Source organism: Pleurodeles waltl, chromosome 6 (assembly GCF_031143425.1).
Source record: "Pleurodeles waltl isolate 20211129_DDA chromosome 6, aPleWal1.hap1.20221129, whole genome shotgun sequence".
Classification (NCBI taxonomy): Eukaryota; Metazoa; Chordata; class Amphibia; order Caudata; family Salamandridae; genus Pleurodeles; species Pleurodeles waltl.
Genome location: NC_090445.1, coordinates 751,142,470 through 751,162,834, shown reverse-complemented (window position 1 = coordinate 751,162,834; position 20,365 = coordinate 751,142,470). Strand labels below are relative to the sequence as shown.

At 46.0% G+C, this 20,365-nt stretch overlaps 1 protein-coding gene across 2 annotated transcripts in view; it reads left to right on the top strand.

Annotated features, from left to right (window-relative positions):
• The window catches only part of TDRD1 (tudor domain containing 1), a 1,656,135-nt gene that overhangs the window by 666,011 nt on the left and 969,759 nt on the right, over positions 1–20,365 (top strand). The window lies entirely within an intron of this gene.

Sequence of the window (20,365 nt, the reverse complement as noted above, 5' to 3'; positions counted from 1 at the left end):
TTTTATGGCATTTGAAATTTCACACATTCTAAATCACTTAACTTGATCCTGTTTTGTGCAAAATCAATAATTTTTTTTTATCCTTTCCAGGAAAATCCCTTTTCTTGAATGTCTCAACAGAATGTGACAAAATATAATCAGTGTATCTTTTCACCCTGGTCTTTGGAAGCATTTAAAACAGCGTCATAACGTTCCTTTAGCTGCCTGTGATTACTTAATCAAACAACTTTCAGCAATGTTATGTTCTTCCCAAATATGAAGACTGTAGTGTAGTAGTTCCACAGATGGTAAATAAACAGGTTTAAATTACAGCTTTTAGTTACAAGTATTTTGTTCTATTCTATTTCATTTTATACATACTCTTTGATAAAGAAGCAATCTTAACAGTCCTAGAGACTTTCATTTAGATATAACTGAAGCTCAGATTCTGCTTTCCAGATCGTTGCTCATCAAACATGCTGCTTACATTGATGGAAAATATACATCGAATTCAGGTGCCTCTTCTGTGATTGAATAGCCCTCAATTTCCACAAATTGTTTCAAAAGTATGTTGTAGGGTAAAGAAGCTAAAATTATTTAATAATATGTGTACATATATTTCTGCATTGTAGGAACTTTGATAGTCCTAAACGCTGAATATTTTGTGTTCCCTGCACGGATGCTGAAACACCTTTCAACATAATGTACTTAATGAGATTAACATTATAGAACGTTATTAATCCATTTTTATTTCTTGGGAAATATTATATGTTAGTGTCAGAGATGCCATTTATTATCTGAATGCTGGAATCTCTGTTAAAATATGATTAACTTCTTGGTGTACATCTCCTGTCATGAAAAACTCCTTTCAGTGCGGGAAGATAAAAATGCAGCCTGAAAGGCTTTCATGGAGAAAGGTCAAAATAAAGCCTGCTCTTTTAAGAACCTGGGAGTATTCCCTGTCTACTATGCCTTGTACCAGCAGTTGCCTTTCAGAACCAGTTCTTTTTTTCCAGTTCCTTCAGGCAGGATCTTAGAACACCTCTTTGAGATTTTCCACCTCTGGAGGAATACTATTTTCTAGTCTGGAAGATTTTTAAACACATTTTACTCAACATCTTCCCTCTCCTGTTGCATAAACTGTTGTTTACTGACTGACGTGTTTTCTCAGAATTCCTTCTTTATTTACCAAATGTCCTTCATGTGGAAGAGAAATTCTGCATCTGATGCACACAAAGTCTGTGTAGTATACCCGTCTCCTTCACCTCAGGTAAAAGGCTGTGACATTGTTTTAAAAAGATAGAAAATAAGTAAATAACACTGAAAATCAGGGTGGGCATCAGATTTAAAGGTCTGATGCCAGACTTAAAAGTAGGCAAAGAAGGAAAGAAAAGGCTTTTAAGATCTGATCTTCTTCTGTAAGCGTTGCACAATCTGAAAAAGACTCCCACAGAAGTAGAGCATCAGATTAAAAAAAAATTGTCTAGAAATTGTCAGACATACCATTCTCACTGAAACCCACAGTGTCATTGTAGAGATGATCATCGCCTACATGTTCATCGCCAGGAGAGGGATCCTAAGTGAAACGTTGACAGCACTCACCGTCAAGGCACTCAACCTCAACTGCAATGTAAGCGTCTCTCTCGACAGTGAAGACCACAATGGCGTTCTCCCATTCACCACCACCGAGCACACAATTGAGTCAGGATTGGTGTATACAACATTAAAAAGACATAGATCACCGTCACCGATGAAAAAGCCTTGTATGACATTAAATCCTTCTCCCCTGATGTCATGAAGAACCCAAGTTGTGTTATCTTCTCCTGGCTGGTCTGGATCTGCTTCCCCCATCCTACAACATCTCATTATTTCAGTAAATAGTGCTTACAAATGGTTAACATTAAAATACAGCTTCTTTACCACTTAGTCCTTTGAAGCCCATAATACCTTTGGAAGATTCTTTACAAACACATCTAGTACCATTAGTTTTTCCACCAATCAGAAGGGATTCAAAAGCAACTTCCATGTCACTATTCTGGAAATGGAAACCCCTTTCACCATTTCCAACAACGCCACTCATAACATTGTCTAGTAGGAGAGATAGATCTTATTCTAGATCAAGAGGAAGATCACCTTGCAAGAACTCAACACATACCTCATGTACACCTAAAATCACCACCAGAGTCACCATCTAGAATATCCCTTACAGACGATATTCTTATGTTCCAGGATGTCTTAATTCGATGGGCTACAAATTAAACATCACTTTATGCACTCCTCAACTAGCAATTTCTGTTATCCTTGAAAAGCTTCAGTCAAGAGAAACTCTGACACCCCTGTTGCCTCCTATGCCATGTTTGCTTGATATTGTGGAAGAGAAATTCATTCATGCTGCACCTGTGAAAGTGGCAACTTCCTGTCTGCTAAAGAAGTATAAGCCTCCGTGGAGGCGACATAGAATGTCTTCCAGCAGAGAGAAGACTTCTGAATTGATGTCTTTGCCTCCACTTAGAACTTGAAATGTCAACACCTTTGCATGCTGAAGTTCCCAAGAAGTCTGTCTCATGACGACGCATTCCCCCTAGTGTGGAGCATGGGACTCATTTAGGTCTTCCCACCACTACCTTTCCTGTCCCCCCCAGGAATGACATGGCCCAAGTGATACTGGTGTTTCGGATTTGGCCAAGAAAATGTGGTATCCTGAACTACTGGGCATTACCTCCTGTCCCTCCCTCGCCTTCCTTTCCCAACCAATGAGGCTCCCTGCCTCCCCCTAGACCCCTCCCTTCTGAACCCCCCCCCCCGCCGCCTCCTGTTCTTTTTGTCTAGCCCGCTAGACTTACCTTCTCTTCCTCCTCCACAGCAGGGCCTTGGGGGCCTCGTGTTGACTCTCGGCGGGGTGGTGCTCCTCGCGGTGGGTCCCCTGTCGGTCGCATCTTCATGTGGGTCGGCGGTGCTGCCTTAGGAGATGCTTCTTCCAAGTCGGCTGGCTCTCTGGTGTCTGGGGCTGCCCTTCCGGGTCTTCGCCTCACATGTGCTGGGCTGATTTGCCGGTTGTGTGGATTTTCATGGATACGGTAGAGCGGGCGTTTCTGACCACTTTTTTTGTTTTTTTTTCTTCTTGTTTTTGGGTTAATTACTGCGCTTTTCCCATTTGCTGCTTTTGGATGGGGGGGGGGGGTGGATTTCTCCTTTATTTTACTGGATGCTGTTGGCCTCTTGGGTACATTTCTTGTTCGGATTAGGTGGAGGCAGGTTCCTTCCAAACAGCGCAGGATTGTCTCTTCTTCTTCTTCGGGGGAGGATGTTGCGGTTCCCCTTTCCACTCCTGGTGGACACCAGGTTGCGCTGTGGGTTCCTGCGCCTCATGTCCAGGGAGGAGGTTCAGGACATGATTGAGGTAGCTGTGCCTCGTGCTCTTCAGGCTGGAGCTCCTAGGCCTGGACGTTCTCCTGCCTCCCGTCCTTCGGTGGCGACAGAGGGGTCCTCTTCCTCTGATGATGAAGCCCCTTCTACTTCTTCTGGTGGGAAGTATTTCTCCAGGGAGGAGATGTGGGATGTTCTGATGCATGTTCGGGACAATTTAGGGTTTCCTGTTTTTCAGCCTTCGGGGACTGATTCCCACTTGTTCCTTCAATATCAAACGCCTTCGTGGTCTGCCATGCCTTTCCAGGGCCCTGTTAAGGATATGGTTTTCCATGAGTAGAAGGATGTGGGCAAATCTCAGGTTCCGCGCTTCCTTCAGAAATTGTACTTACTGGATGGGGAGGAGGTGTTGCCCCCTTCCGTTAAGCTATATTCCATTTTAGCTTTATTGGCAAGACGGTGGTCAATCCTGAAGACTGTGTTCCTGCTGATGCCACTGACAGGAAGGTGGATTCGGGTCTGAAGAGGGCATTTGCTGCGGTAAATTTAGCCCTCAGAGCTGGTATTTTTTCTGCTTTTTTTGCCCAATCCTTGGTGCAGGATTTTGACAACCTGCGGTGGCTGTCCAGGAGTGTTCGGAGCTGCTGGCGGTTATTGAACAACAGGCCAGGTTGCTGGCTGACATGTCGTCTGTTGTTGTCCGCACTTCGGCTCTGACTTCGAGGGCTTTGATTGGGGCTCGTAGGTCCCTCCGGTTAAGGATGTGGAAGACATATCCGGGGGAGAAGTCTGCTCTCCTGCAGCTTCCTTTTGAAGGTTGCAATTTGTTTGGGGATCAGTTGCCTTCCATGCTTTCGAAAGCTTTTAAGGAGAGGAAGCACGCCTTGCCTTAACAAGGGGTTTCTTCTGGCAAAGGTTGGCGGAAGCATTCTCGTTCTTCTCCCAAGTTTGATCCCAAGTCTTTTTCTTCCAGGAAGGGTTGTTTTCAGCCCTGTTTTTCTCCTAAGAAGTCTGCTCCTTCAGGTCGGGGTGGCCTCAAGAAGGGTTCCTGACAATCACTGTGGGCCTGGCAGCGCGCCGGTTGGGGGTCGGCTGAGAGACTTTCTTCACTTTTGGCAGGAGGATGTCAGGGATCGCTGGGTGATGGACATTGTGAACAGAACAATGGCTACGCCATAGACTTCGACGTGGTTCCTCCAGATAATGGGGTTCGTCCTACGCCACTGCCTGCGAACGGTGCCCAGAGGAGGGCATTGTTGGAGGGGGTCCGGGACTTGCTCATCAAGGGAGCCATCTCCAGTGTTCCTGTGGGGGAGAGGGGTCTGGGCACTTATTCCATCTTGTTCCTGGTTCCAAAGGTGTCAGGGGTTTTTTGTCCAGTCCTCAATCTCAAGTGGGTGAATTCCTGGATAAAGACTGTGCTTTTCTGGATGCTATCCATTCAGTCAGTTTTTCTTCTGGTCGGTCCAGGGGATTTCCTGGGGTCTCTGGATCTGCAGGATGCTTACCTGCATGTTCTAGTGGCCCTGTCTTCTCAAAGGTTCCTCCGCTTTGCTGTAGGCCGGGGCTATTTTCAGTTCTGTGTTCTGCCGTTTGGCCTCAAATCCTCTCCCCGGATTTTCACCAAGGTGCTGGCTCCTCTGGTAGCTCTTCTGCATTCCGAGAGTGTGTTTGTCCATTCGTATTTGGACGATATTCTGATTCAAGCTCCCAATCAGGTTCTGTTAAGGAGTCATCTGGCCCGGGTACTGTTGGTTCTGCAAAATCACGGGTTTTTGGTCAACTGGGGGAAGTCAGATTTGGTCCCTTCCCAGTATCTGGTTTTCCTCGGGCCCGCTTTCTGACTCTTCAAGGCTTGGTGACTGTGTCGGAGAAACGGTTGTTGTGCCTCCAGTCGCAGGTGTTGTCGATCTTGTCGCAGAAAGCTCCCCGAGTCCTTCAGTGGTTGCGTCTGCAGGGTTATTTGGCGTCGGTGGTTTTTCTGGTACCTTGGGCGCGGTTTCATCTTCTTTGCCTGAAGAACTGGTTTCTCGTTTGTTGGTCTCCAGTTTCGAGATCTCTTCGGACAAGGATTCCTGTGTCGGGGTTTGTTCGCAGGGAGATGGGTTGGTGGCTGGTGCCTGCTCATCTTCGATTGGGGGTGTCTTTGTCTCCTCCTCGGCCGGTGCTAGTGACGACCGATGCCAGCCTCTCCGCATAGGGAGCTTGGCTGGGGTCGGCTCAGGACCAGGGGTTTTGGTCACCTGTGGAGGCAAGCTGCTCCTCGAATTGGAGGGAGTTGAAGGCAGTTCTTCTTGCTCTGGTTCATTTTCATGAATCCCTGAAGGGATTGGATGTTCTTATCCGGACGGACAACTTGGTGACCAAATCTTACGTGAACAGGAAGGGTGGGACAAGGTCGCGGTCTCTGTTTCGGGTTGCGAGGGACATTTTTGTTTGGGCTCAGGAGTGGGTTCTGTCTCTGCGGGCCACCTACATTCAGGGGGTGGTCAATGTTTGGGCGGATCTGTTGAGCCGGGTCATTCCTTCGTCCCAGCTTTTCTCCCTCCGATTGTCTCTGTTCCGTCGACTGGTTTGCCTGTGGGGTCTTCCGGTGCTGGATGTATTTGCCTCCCCAGAGAATGCGAAGGTGAGGCGCGTTTGCTCCCGGTTTTGCTGTCATCAGGCTTGGGCGGTGGACTGGATGTCGTGTCCTTGGCCTCAGGATCTTCTGCACGCATTCCCGCCCTTCCAGTTGCTCCGTGCTTTTCTGGTGAGGGTACGTCTTCTGAAGGCCAGGGTTCACTTGATCGCTCCGCATTGGCCACAGGCGAATTGGTTTTCGTTGCTTCGGTTGATGGCCTCCGGTCACGTGGATTCTCTGTCCTTCGCCTCGGGAGTTTCCTTGCCTCCCTCTGGGGTCGTTGCGGCGGTTGCACTTGATGGCTTGGAAGTTGAACGGAGGGGATTGACGAGCTTGGGGGTACCGGTCATTTTGAGTTCAACTTTGCTGGCTTCACGGTGTCATTCCACGTTGCTGTCTTATGGTCGGCAGTGGAAAGTATTTTCTGCCTGGTGTTTGCAGTATCGGTTGGATCCTGCAGCAGCTTCTGTGTTTGAGGTGATGCAGTTTCTACAAGATGGGGCCCAGTTGGGTTTGTCTGTGGCTTCACTGCGTGTGCAGTGGGCTGCGATTCAGGCTTTTCGGGGTCCGTGGCATAATCTGTCTGATGAGGGTCGTTTGATGCCTAGATTTTTTCAGGGCCTTCTTAACTTGTTTCCTCGTCCGGTGCGGGCCTTTCCTTCCTGGGATCTTTCTTTGGTGTTGGAGGTCTTGGCTGTTCTTCCCTTTGAGCCTCTGGAGTCATGTGACTTGCATCATCTGACGTTGAAAACTTTTTTTCTGGTGGCCATTACTTCAGCCCGCCGTTTGGGGGAGTTGGGGGCTTTGGCCTGCTCTTTTCCTTTTTGTAAGGTTTTTCCTGATCGGGTTGTGCTTGTGCCTGTTCCCTCGTTTGTTCCCAAAGTGAATTCCGCTTTCCATGCTCGGCAGGAGGTTATCCTGCCTGCTTTCTGTCCCGATCCTTCCTCGGCTGAGGAGGTTCATTTGCATTCTTTGGATGTACGTAGGGCATTGTTGGAATATCTGCGGGTGGTTACTCTTTTCAGGAAAGGTGATTCCTTGTTTGTTAATTTTGGTCCGGCTCGGAAGGGGGAGAAACCGTTCACTGCTTCCTTGAGTCATTGGGTCCGCTCTCTGATTTTGATGGCTTATTCTTTGCAAGGGGTTGTGCCGCCTCTGGGGATCCAGGGCCGTTCTACCCGGGGTATGGCTGCTACGGTGGCTGAGTTACAGGGTGCTTCTGTGGTGGAAATTTGCAGGGCAGCTACTTGGGCCTCTCCTTCTACTTTTGTTCGTCATTACAGACTGGCGGACTTGGGGGGTTTGGAGTCGGTATTGGGTCACTGTGTCTTGTCCTCTATGATGCAATAGGGGGGTTGTTGTCCGGTGTCCTATTTAGTTGTAATTAAACTTGTTGCAACTCAGTGTCTGTCTCCTATGTTTCTCTTGCTATATCTCATTGGTTGGGAAAGGAAGGCGAGGGATGGACGGGAGGTAATGCGTCTATTACTTACCGGTAATGGCATTACTCCTAGTCCTACTCCCTCGCCTTCCTCTCCGTTCCCTCCCGCCCTCCCAGTAAGGAACGCCTGAGTTGCTGTTTTGGGCTTGTTTCTGTACAGGAGGTGGTTGGGGGGGGGTGCTTTTCAGAAGGGAAGGGAGGGTCTAGGGGGAGGCATGGAGCCTCATTGGTTGGGAAAGGAAGGTGAGGGAGTTGGACTAGGAGTAACGCCATTACCGGTAAGTAATGGACGCATGAACATTTGTCTTCTAAACAAGCTGCCAGTTCTGGAGAATCTTCTGTTGCAGCAGTAGAACATGGTCTTGTACCCCGGCCAGCTCAATTTACACCTCTGTGCTTCTAGATGTAGTGATGGCAGTTGACTGCATTCAATCTTCTTCTTTAAGTTGTTTGTGTCATCTTTGCAGCCAGGCATCCTTGTAGAAAGGGTTTTTATGCTGGATGCTGGTTCAGGATTGTGGTTTGGTTTGACCCCTTTAATACTGACCCATTCTAGGTTTTATTGTCAGATGCCTTGTTGTTTATCTTTGGTCTTGCAAGTACTTCTACTGGGTACATTTAAAGGTTATCTGTCACTCCTGGCAGCCTTTTTGCGTTTACCGAACCAGTCATCCTTCATATCACCTGTTGTGATATGAGTTCTCAAAAGACTAATCTACATGTTTGCTTCTAAACCCTCTATGATGCAACACAAGGCCCTTAATGTGGTCCCTACTTTTATACTGGACACTCCTTCTGAGCTGTCCTCTAAGTCTCCTTACATGAAGATGGCCTTTCTCATTGTGATAATATCACCTCGAGGCTCAGACAGTCCAGGTGCCCAACACTACCTTCTTTCCAGATAACCTGCTGATGTGGACTGTACTGGCTGTGGTACTCCCTTTCATTTCCAACATCCCATCACACTCCACCTTCTTAGATAGACCTGACCTCTCAAAAGAGGACTAAAGACTCCATTGTTTGGATGGTAGAAGAGTGCTGAGCTTTTACATTTATTGTACCAAAGACCATTGGGTGAGCAATCAGCTCTTTGTGGGGTTCTCTTGGGTAATGAATGGCAAGACAGTGCATATAAGGACTTTATACTGGTGTATAGCCCTTTGCATCAAGATATTTTAGGCATTAGCCAAGCAGCAGCTTCCAGAAGGATTGAGGACTCATTCTATCAGGGCCAACGCTGCTACCACTGTCCTGGTGCACAAAGTGCCTGTCCTGAATAGTTAAGGCTGCAACATGGGCATCAGTGCACAAGTTTGCAAAGCATAATTGCCTTGACCATGAAGTCCAATGTAAAGGAAATTTTGGCCGTAAACCCACCAGTGGATGAGGTATCTCTTGGGTAGCTATTCTAAAGGTGAGGAATATGCAGTTATAAGTAAGATCAGAGGAACAGGATCCTTACCTTTAGTAATGCTTTTTCTGGAGAGTAATGTAACTGCAGATTTCTCACAGCTATCCCACCTCCCTTCTCTGTGGAATGTACACCTTTTCATCTAGACAGATGCCAAATTAGAGATCTTCACACTTGATTAATGAATTGAATTTTGAGTTCCGCTTCTGCGGGGACAGAAGGTCAAGAAGGAAATTGTCTGTGTGCTTGGGTAGCACTTGTATGCAGCTCCAGCCGTCACTTCTGGGGCCGAGAGGTGTCATTGCAGAGCCACATGACTCCACCTGTTGGGAAGCAGAGACTATGCTGAAAAATCTTCCATGTGCAGTTTGGCAACTGGGGTATATGCTGTGGGTGCGGAATATGTAGTTAGATTATTGACCAGAAAGAGCGTTACTGAAGGTAGGTAACTCGCTCATTTTCAGTGGGCTCAGAGATTGGGGTTGCTGGATTTGTGTTTCTAATGAATAAAGTGAGGCTTTGGTTTACTTAAACTTCGATTGTTGCTCTGCAGATTTTCTGCTGATTTTTCTCTGTGTCCACTTCTGCTGTCTGAGTAAATCTTACTGTCGCTTATTCTGTGGTAATTTTAAGTACAAGGTAGATATCAAAACCCAGTTATAATTTATCTGATACAGTGCATTTAACCTTTAAAGCAAATCATGGAACTCTTTGAAAGGGCATTTGTTTGTTCAGATAATTCATGTATTTTGATTTAGCATTTTATGGCCATTTAGTGACTGAATTTTTGCAACTTTCAAACCATCATTCTCAATGTCCAAATATTACGACATAGTCCTCAGTTCAACACACTTTTCTTTTACCTCCGCTTCTGCAAAAAGTTAATCTTGCCTGCATGATTGTAAACTTTATGTAGCATTGTTAAATCTACTTTTTACTTTCTCTTTTTGCTTGTCAGCTCTCGAGGTACAGAGAGATCTAGCCCAAATCACTCAAATAATGGTTTTATTTCAGCGTATTACACATCAATCTGCCTAATTCGTTAAGTTTAAGTAGCAATGCTGTCATATTTCTCCTCAGATATGTAATCTGCATTTTCATATTTCCAAGACAAATTTGCACATGAATGAAATAATTCAGCCTTATTGTCTCTCTGGTAAATTGTACATGCGTTCAAAAACCAGCAATGCAAAAGTAAGATTTTTGCAATATCACTGGGAGCGTTTTAATACTTTTTTTAAGTACTCAAACTCCTTTGGGAGCAAAAATTACAATTAGATGCGCAAACCCATTTAGGTGCATACTCCCCAGATGTTATGATGTTTTGTTTAGGTGCAGGGTCAGTAACTACAGAGAGAAATTTAGTAAATTGTCACATTAGGTGTAAAAGGTGTGTATCGGTATACCACCACATATTGTCGATAACACATTGAGGCACAATAGCTCCCTCAATGTTGTCTCAGCATGATTGTGCTAAACTTTTGATGGACAGATAACACATTAATGTTTAAAACAAGCAGAACTGTCTTGTTACATTTAGGTGTAATTCACATAAATGTATAAATTCACTGTTGGAGCAACTTCAAAGGAGTATGGTAGGGGCACCTAATCATACCAAGATGTGAAAGCATGTTTATGTACAAAAATTAATTTAGGTGAAAACAATCACTCTACCGTAGTTCATATATGCACTTTTTTCTTCAGATAACTATTTGTCAATTAAAGTATGTTTTCAGTGGGGGAAGCCTTCTTTCAAACACTGTACGTTTATCAGATAAATCCTTCTGGTTACTGCTTCTAAAGAAAACATTGAACTGCGTGCATTGAAATGGCAGCACTCCGTAGGAGGCAGAATAAAACACCTGATAGCCAATAGTGTGTCTAACCTGTAAATGACATTATCTTAAAGCAGTGCCTGAAGGGGGCTGGCCAAAAGCCCACTCTGTGTGTTTCCTAAAAACAAAACATTTTACCTACAGCTACACCATCCTTCAAAGATTTTGGGATTTGAAGAAGCAGAGCCACATCCACTCTGGCCAAAGTGCTTGTGGTCCCATAATCTCCTGGAATATCTCAAAACCCTCATCTCATGAAATTGTGTAATTTAAAAAGGGTTGCCATCACCCACCCTCTGTCTGCTCAGGAAAGGTGAGTGGCTGAAAAACAAACCCATTCTTACTCATTAACTAGTCACACATTGCAGTCTACATTTCACTGCTGGGTCTTTACACATTTTTGTGCCGCAATTGTATTTTATGTTCGTTTTTTTACATTCATGAACCTCTGTTTTAGTGCAGTCAAGACTATGCAGCATTAATGAAAAATTTTATTTTTATTTTTTGTTGCATTTCACAAACAGACAAACCTAAATCCTGGAATGCTAACCCAAAATAAATGATGCCCTGAATGTCTGACAAGAGAATGTGAGTTTTCCCAAGCATTATAGTGTGCGCACTCAATTATTTAGTATTAGCATAGACTTTAAATTGTTGTAGACTCACTGTCCACTTAATGATAGATATCAAACTATGGACTATATTTGAAGTACAGGGGTGTGGAATTTAATAAAATATCTACTTGTCCATGAAACACCTTGCTTCATAAACCTACTTGTCCTGTAAAAAAAATAAATCCACTTGTGCCTTTTAGAGGGGTGATAAATTATGGCGGCAATATCATTATATAAGAACTCTGATAATAGCCTCTTGGATTATGCCAGGGCTCATACTATATGTGGATTTAAATTGTAGCAATTCTCACATTTTGTCACCTTTCTACAGATCTACATACTAGCATTAAGCAATAGTTCCCGGTTTAGAATGTGCCTTTGAGTCTGTGCAAACCTACTAACTTGAATGTTTTAGGGGTTTTCACCAGCTCTTCTACAATGTTTTCCCATACTGAGAAATGTTGGAAATGCACTCCTGAGTAAAACTTCCTCCACAGTTGAAAAAAAAAAAAGTGGAGGAAAAGTGAGCTTGTAAACGCTCAACAGATTTTTGCATGCTCAAATGAACATATGCATATTTGCTTGTTCTAAAATGCAGTTCACAAATATTTTCTAAGAGTATGACTTCCTGGCTTACTTTTGTGAATTCATGAAAGCTGTAAATCTGCACCAATGCAAGGACAAATACAATGGGTGCACTTTTGTGACTTTATTTAATAATTGGACCCCTAGTTAGGTCTTGAGTTAGAACTCTGTCTTTTTCTGTCTATAGACTGTGAGTGACAGCATTCAGCTGTATCACAAGGAGCATATTGACACACAAGGTAGTTTTGTTCAGTGCCAAGGACTACTGTGGCATTATGTGCTTTTTGAGACAAAAAATATTATTGTTTTCTGCCAATGTTTGTTATAATAGTCCTGGGCCTGGTAGCTCCAAAAATAGTTGAACAAAAACCACGTCAAAAAACGCATTGACAAAACCAAAATGCTGGCCACAAATGTCAAACCTATTGGTTTTGCCAGTGATTATGTATTTTCATGTTTCTCATAATATTGTTGAAACCGGTTGCAATGACTTTCCATTATGAATATTTTTTGCGGAATAATAGCATGCATCAATACATTTTACTCCAGTATTGGAACTTTCAAATATTCACATGCTTGAATCATTCCCAGTCATCGAGATGGGAGTCCCCGGTGTAATATAAAAACTATGCCCAATTGCATATTAAAGCTCTAAAAGTAGTTGGTCTCTAACTTAGAAACATTACACAGTTGTTTTGTCAAAAAGGACCAAACTTAAAAGACAACCAATCAGCTCTTACCACCCTCTAGAACCCTCCTGTGAGCAGCTGACTTCCTCAGATTTTCCACTGCACGTCGTGCTAAGGAGTCTCCCTTGAGCTGTGCTCAGTTTTTCTCTCAAAAATCCCTTCTGAGGAGATTTGGATTATTTTTCTCTTCAGGAGTTAAAGGTGGGTGTAGAAAAGTAGCCTCTTTCTAGCATGGTTACCACCATTTTTGACCTGTTTGTGAGTGTATGTCAGTGTGTTTTTACTGTGTCACTGGGATCCTTCTAGCCAGACCCCAGTGCTCATAGATAAAAACCTATATGTCAGTGTGTTTTGCCTGTCTCACTGGGATCCTGCTAGCCAGAACCCCAGTGCTCATAGTTTGTGGTCTAATGTGTATGCCTGTTTAGTGCCTAATTGTGTCACTGAGGCTCTGCTAATCAGAGCTTATGCTTTCTCTGCTTTTAAATTTGTCACTGTAGGCCAGTGACTTAATTTACCAATTTCAATTGGCACATTGGACCCCCCCTTATAAGTCCCTATTAGATGGTACCTAGGTACCCAGGGCATTCGGGTTCCAGGAGATCCATTTGGGCTGCAGCATTTCTTCTGCCACCCATAGGGAGCTCAAACAAACCCTTACACAGGACTGCCATTGCAGCCTGCGTGAAATAGTGCACACACTATTTCACAGCCATTTTCACTGCACTTAAGTAACCTTTAAGTCCACCTATATGTCTAACCTTCACTTGCTGAAGGTTAGGTGCAAAGTTACTAAGTGTGAGGGCACCCTTGCACTAGCAAACGTGCCCCTACATAGTTCAGGGCCATTTCCAAGGACTTTGTGGTTGCGGGGTCGCCATTATACGCGTACACTACATAGAGGTCAATACCTATATGTAGCTACACAATGGTAACTACGATTATGGCCATGTCTAAGATCATGGAATTGTCCCCCCATTCCAAATCTGGTATTGGTGAGCCAATTCAATGCATCATGGGGGCTCCACCGTGGACCCCCAGTACTGCCAAACCAGCTTTCAGTGGCTTGCACGGCAGCTACAGCTGCTGCCACCTCACAGACAGGGTTCTGCCCTCCTGGGGTCTGGGCAGCCCAGTCCCAGGAAGGCAGAACAAAGCATTTCCTCTGAGAGCAGGGTGTTAAACCCTCTCCCTTTTGAAATAGGTGTTACAGGATGGGGAGGGGTAGCCTCCCCCAGCCTCTGGAAATGCTTTGAAGGGCACAGATGGTGCCCTCCTTGGATAAACCAGTCTACACCGGTTCAGTGACCCCTTCTCCCCTGCTCTGGCGGGAAACTGGATAAAGGAACGGGGAGTGACCACTCCCCTGACCATCACCACCCCAGGGGTGGTGCCCAGAGCTCCTCCAGTGTGTCCCAGACTTCAGCCATCTTGCTTTGCAAGGTGTGGAGGCATTCTGGAGGGCTCTGAGTGGCCAGTGATGGCAGGTGACGTCAGAGACCCCTCCTGATATGTACATGCCTGATAAGGTAGCCAATCCCCCCTCTCAGGACTATATAGGGTCTCTCCTCTGGGTTCTCTTCAGATTCTCCTTGGAACTTTCCTTCAGGAATCATCTGCAACAACTTCAGACTCTTCTGACCTCGGATCAACTGCAGCCTGCTCCAAGAAACGCTGTAACTGCAACGAAGTGTCTACAAGAGACACTTTTCTTCATCAACCTCCGCTCCAAGTCTGCAACTGCAATAGTTTCCACTGTGTGCATGATCTGGGGACTCCCTGTCTTCATCGTGCACCAGAAGGACCTAAGAAATCTACTGTGGAGTGACGGAGTCACTCCCCTGCTCCAAGCAGGCACCTTCCAAGGCGACGACCGGTAGCCTGGGACTCCTCACGGTGACGAGCGTGCTCCTACTGACACACAGGGTGGACATCATCGACATAGACTGTCCTGAGGTCCTGCTGACGAAATTTGGAGGAGGTAAGACCTTGCCTTCTGCGAGAACGACGGTAACCCTGTGTATTGTGTCTTCGCCTCCTGAGGCCTCTGTACACTCTTTGCAAAATTCCTTCGTACACATCCTGGCCCAGAACCCCAGCACTCCACCTTGCGACGCTCAACTTGCTGAGTTGTTCCCCGGCAGCGTGGGACCTTCTTGTGTTGTGCTGCATCAACCGTGTTTTGCACCTTCTTTGAACCCGGATCCAGCTGCTTTGGGGGTGCTGGCTGGCAAACTGAGGGCTCTCTAAAGTGCAGAGCCTCCTCTTCCTCCTTACACAGAGTTGAGGCCCCCAGATCCCTCCTGGCTCCATCCAGCGCCATTTTGATGAAAAACACACTTTTGCCATAGCCAAGGCTTATTGGCGCCTTCCAACACGAAATCTCACTGCAACGATCTTCACACCGTGGGACATCTTTTGCATCACGCAGGAACCCGCTGGCATCTTCCTAGGACTAACCAGGCACTCTTCTTTTACACCATCTTCTAGGTTGGTAGGGGCTCCTGTCCTTCCTGGAACTTCATTCGACTTCTGGACTTGGGCCCCTTCCTCTGCAGGTCTTCAATTCCAATAAATCCAGCAGTTGTTCTTTGCAGACTTGTTTGGCTGCTGCAAAATCCCCAAAACGAGGTGTAGTGTGTCATAAGGAAAATTGCAGTACATTACTCCTGCTTTTCTGGCCTCTGGGGTGGGGTAATTTACTTACCTTTACTGTATTCTTACTCTCTCAGCGATACTGCGCACACAGTACACTTGTCTAGGGGCGAATTTGTGATTACTCCAGTACTGGAACTTTCATAGATTCACATGCTTGAATCATTCCCCGTCGTCGAGATGGGAGTCCCGGTACAATTTTCACAAGTAATGTTAAAACATATTGAAGAGAAAAAGGCCCTAGGCCTCTTCAATTTCATAGTCTATCAGAGTCATTTTGTGAAAAGAACCAAACCTGATCCTCCACCAATCAGGCGACAGCACCCTTCAGAACCTCCTGAGAGAAGCTCTAGCACCTCAGATTTTCTACCGCACGTCGTGCTAGGGAGTCTCCTCAGAGCTCTGCTCTGTCTTCACACCTTTATTCAGCTCTTTTTCTTTCAGAGAAACTCATTTATTTGGATTTGTCAGCTATTTTTCAACTATGTCTGACAAGGAAAATAAAATTCTCTTTAGTGACTGCAAGAATTGTGGGAAGAAAATACTTCATTCTGAAGACCCTCAACAAGACTGCATTTACTGCCTGTACCCAAATCATTCAGCCAAGGACTGTAAGATTTGCCGTACTTTTTCTTCTAAGACCTTAAAAGATAGAGAAGGCAGATTATTAATATGGCTGCAGAAACTAAAGCATAGGAAGGATCCAGTTTCTGGTTCTGAGAGTGAGGAATCATCAACATCCAAGAGATCAACTAAAAGGGCAAGATCACACTCTAGATCTCCCTCACAAATCTCAAGGAAAGCCCTCAAAAAGACTGCTTCAAGGTCTTGTAAGGGTCGCAGCCCATCTTCTTCCCCAACTAAACTCTCAAGTAAAGAGGGGAAAAGACATTCTTCCAGTTCTGAGAGGCACAGGAAATCTTCATCTGTTCCACCATCTGTGCCTTTCAAAAAGCCATCCTCTGTGACTGGAAAAAAGGCCTCGCTGACTGATTCCCCGTCGACGGCACCGTCGGTGGGCACATTGCCGACGACGACAGCTACTTCAGGATTTCCATCGTCAACGGCTCCGTCGGCGACATCGTCGTCGAACACCACCATTGACGAGAACTGCAACGACGACATCAGCGTCGACGACCATCTACACCTCGTCATCGTCGACGGCGCTGATGTCAGTGTCAGCCCTACCGTCGTCGACGGTAGACTCGTCGGCGAAGCTTTCTGCTATTAAAATAACGGTGCGTCCAGCATCGACGGCACCGTCCATGACAAAGTCAATTTACACGTCGTTGACGAGGGAAAAACATCAAAAAAGAGGAGAAAAGTTAACTCCAACCCACACATCACCTAGTAAGGTATCCTCCCTGGTACCAGTACATCTTTTGGAGGGAGATGAAGATTCAGATGAAGATGGGCCTTTTGGAACAGCCCACAGCCCCTCTGAATTGAATGTAAAATACCAGGAAGAGGAGGAATATGAGGAAGCTTATGATCCCCAGGCTTACTCTGAACATCAGCAGTATCAGCAGGGAGCGTATATTCCTTCCGACCTGCTTACTGGCCTTAGAGCGATGTTAGTGGATTACAACAGAAGGTTTCCTCCACAAGGAGAACAGCCTCCTCCATCGCCCATTTCTGGTGTTTCTACTCCACATCAAAGACTAACGTCTTTGCATCTCACAGATGTGGCCACCCCGGACATGACAATTCCCTAAGACACTGACATCTCAGAAGGAGATCAGGAGGAAGGAGAGCTCATAGACACTCACTCAGAGTGGGACGAGTATATTATTCCTGCTCCATCTTCTCCTTCTCATTCGAAGGTGGAGTCCCCACCTGAAGACATTGGAGGTTTTCACAATCTCCTAGAGAGGGCAGCCAAGCGTTTTGCTTTATCGCTACCTACGAAGCAAACAGATTGTTTCCTATATGATTTTAAAGAGCCCTTTCAGAAGTCTGTGCACTCTATCCCGATGGTGAACTACCTCTGGGAAGAAGGCCTTAAAGTCATGAGTAATCCGGCAACAGTCACAGCAGTTTTGCCACGTCTGGATAAGAAATACAAAGCTCCTGATGATGCACCAACATGCTTGACAGGACATCCTCCTCCAGATTCAGTAGTAGCTCAGGCGGCTCAAAGAAGATCAAAAAATCCTTCGGCTCCGATTTCCGCGCCCCCAGATAAGGAGGGTAGGCGGCTAGATAACATAGGAAAAAGATTTTCGTCTATGGCCAGCCTAGTGCTTAGAGCTGCCAACTCCTTGGCTATTTTGTCTCGATACGACAGACAGCTTTGGGCGGATATTGCACCTTTTATTAATCAACTGCCAGAAGACGTAAAATCAGAGGCAAATAAGACTGTACAAGAAGTTCAACGCACGTCTGCAGAGCTTATAGACTGTGCAATGGATATAGCGACCACGGCTTTCAGACAGCTTGCAGGTGCTGCTGTATTAAGAAGACAGGGCTGGCTCAAAGCCACCTCATTTCGCCCAGAAGTCCAGAATAAAATCCTAGACTTACCCTTTGATGGCCAAGCGCTATTTGGGAAACATGTGGACGAAGCCCTACAGTCAATTAAAACGGACACGGCAAGGTCATTAGGGACCCTGCAATATCGAAGATCGTCCTTTCGTCCTAGGGGCCGTGGCCAACCCTCTTACAGAGGGGGATATCAACAACAGAGATATTCTTCCTATCCATCATCTTCACAACAATATCGTCCATACTACTCCCAAAGGCAACCGACTCAACCAGCCTATAGTAGACCGGCGGGCCGTGGACGTTCAACCCGCCCCGCCAAAGATTCAGCTCGTAGAACCTGATGTTTTCGAGGTGCCGGCTACGCTCAGTCCTCCTCCTGTCACCCTGGGCGGGAGAATTTCCTTATTTCTTAGTCAATGGCAAACCATTACGTCAGACAAGTGGGTCCTACAATTAGTGGAACGGGGCCATACTTTAGAATTTGTCCAGATACCTCTCTCCAACCCTCCCCGCTGGGCTCCTTCAAGATATCCTCAACAACTCAAAGAAGAAGTCGACAAGCTCCTTCTCAAGGGAGCTATAGAGAAGGTGCCTCTGGCTCAACGAGGAACAGGATTTTATTCCAGGTTCTTCATCATTCGAAAAAAGTGGAAGGATTGGAGGCCAATCCTCGATTTAAGGCAACTAAATCTATACCTAAAAAAGCAATCGTTTCGAATGATCAGCCTGCAAGACGTCCTTCTGCGTCTCAATCAAAGAGATTTTATGTCATCACTAGACCTCAAAGACGCATACTTCCACATACCCATCCACCCTGCCCACAGAAAGTATTTGAGATTCACCGTAGCCGGGAGCCATTATCAATATCGCGTCCTTCCCTTCGGGCTCAAATCAGCCCCAAGAATATTTACCAAATGCCTAGCACCAGTTGCAGCCTTTCTCAGGAGAGTAAAGCACCATGTCTTTCCATACTTAGACGACTGGTTAATAAAGGCAAAGACTTACGCAGGAGCACACAAGTCAACAAGAAATTGCGTTTCCTTACTGACCAATCTCGGATTCACAATCAACTGGGAGAAGTCCATCCCTCCAGCAGTACGCAGTATTACTTTTCTGGGAGCAAAACTGAACACGGAATCCGGCATGGCATGTCCCACGTTAGAGAGACAACAAAGATTACTAACCCTAGGGAGTTTCATACACAGAAGACGAAAGGTTACAGTCCGTCTCTTCAAATCGCTATTGGGCATGATGTCTTCATGCATACCTCTGATCCCTCTGTGTCGGCTAAAGATGCGCCCTTGCAGGAGCAGCTAAACCGTCAATGGCTCCAAGTATCAGGCACTTTCGAAGACCGGATACAAATAACTCCGATAATGATCAAAACTCTCAAGTGGTGGTCTCAAAAGCATCATCTGTCAATCGGTCTCTCGTTTCTTCAACAGCCAGCCCCGTGGACCATAATAACAGATGCCTCACTGGAAGGCTGGGCCGCAGTATTACAGGACCTGAAAATAAGTGGCAAATGGCCAACCCATCTGGCATCAATGCATATCAATTGGCTAGAACTCAGGGCAGTGCACCTCGCCTTACAAGCGTTTCTCCCAAGAATCTCTGGATCGCGAGTGGTGATAAGAACGGACAACACCACTACGATGCACTATCTCAACAAACAAGGAGGTACAGGATCTCTCACCCTCTCCAGGGAAGCCCAAGCGATCTGGAACTGGGCCGCGCAGCAAGGCATCACACTATCGGCGGTACACTTGGCGGGAATAAACAACAAGGCAGCAGAAGCACTCAGCAGGCAGAAATCGGACTGCCACGAGTGGGAACTAGAACAGACAGTACTGACCCAGATTTGTTCCCAGTGGGGAACACCAACAGTGGATCTGTTTGCGAAGAAGGACAACGCCAAATGCCAGTTCTTCGCAAGTTGGCATCACCAAAAGGGATCTTGGGGGAATGCGTTTTCGATAGTCTGGTCAGACATCTTTGCTTACGCCTTTCCTCCCATTCCGTTGATCCCAAGGGTCCTCACGAAGATGAAAACAGAACCGTGCACTCTCATACTGATAGCCCCGTACTGGCCGCTCCAACATTGGTTCACAGAGCTCCTCATTCTGTCAGTCAAACCTCATATTCCACTGGAGCCGTTACCTCATTTACTAACAATGAACAACGGCCAAGTTCGGCACCCCGATCCGCAGTCAATGCTGTTATCAGCATGGCTCCTCACCACAGAGAATTTGCGCATTTGAACATCCCGCAGGACTGCAGAGATGTTTTGTCAAAGTCCAGAGCGGATAGCACTAACAAGGCGTATCAGTGTAAATGGAAAAGATTCTGTGCCTGGTGTCATCAGCGTCAAATCAACCCTCTACTCTCACCACCAGAAGAAATATTGCTGTATCTCTTACAGTTAGCTCGATCTGGCCTCGCACACTCGTCTATTAAAGTTCATGTAGCAGCCATAGCTGCATACAGACGTTCAGATGACACACCCTTGCTCTTCTCTTCTCGGCTGATTAAGAGATTTCTAAAGGGACTTTTCAGGGTTTACCCTCCTTTCAGACCGCCACCTCCTTCGTGGAATTTGAATATTGTTTTGGCACAACTGATGAAGCATCCATTTGAACCGATCCACCCTGCTTCCCTCAAATACTTGCCGTGGAAGGTTGCC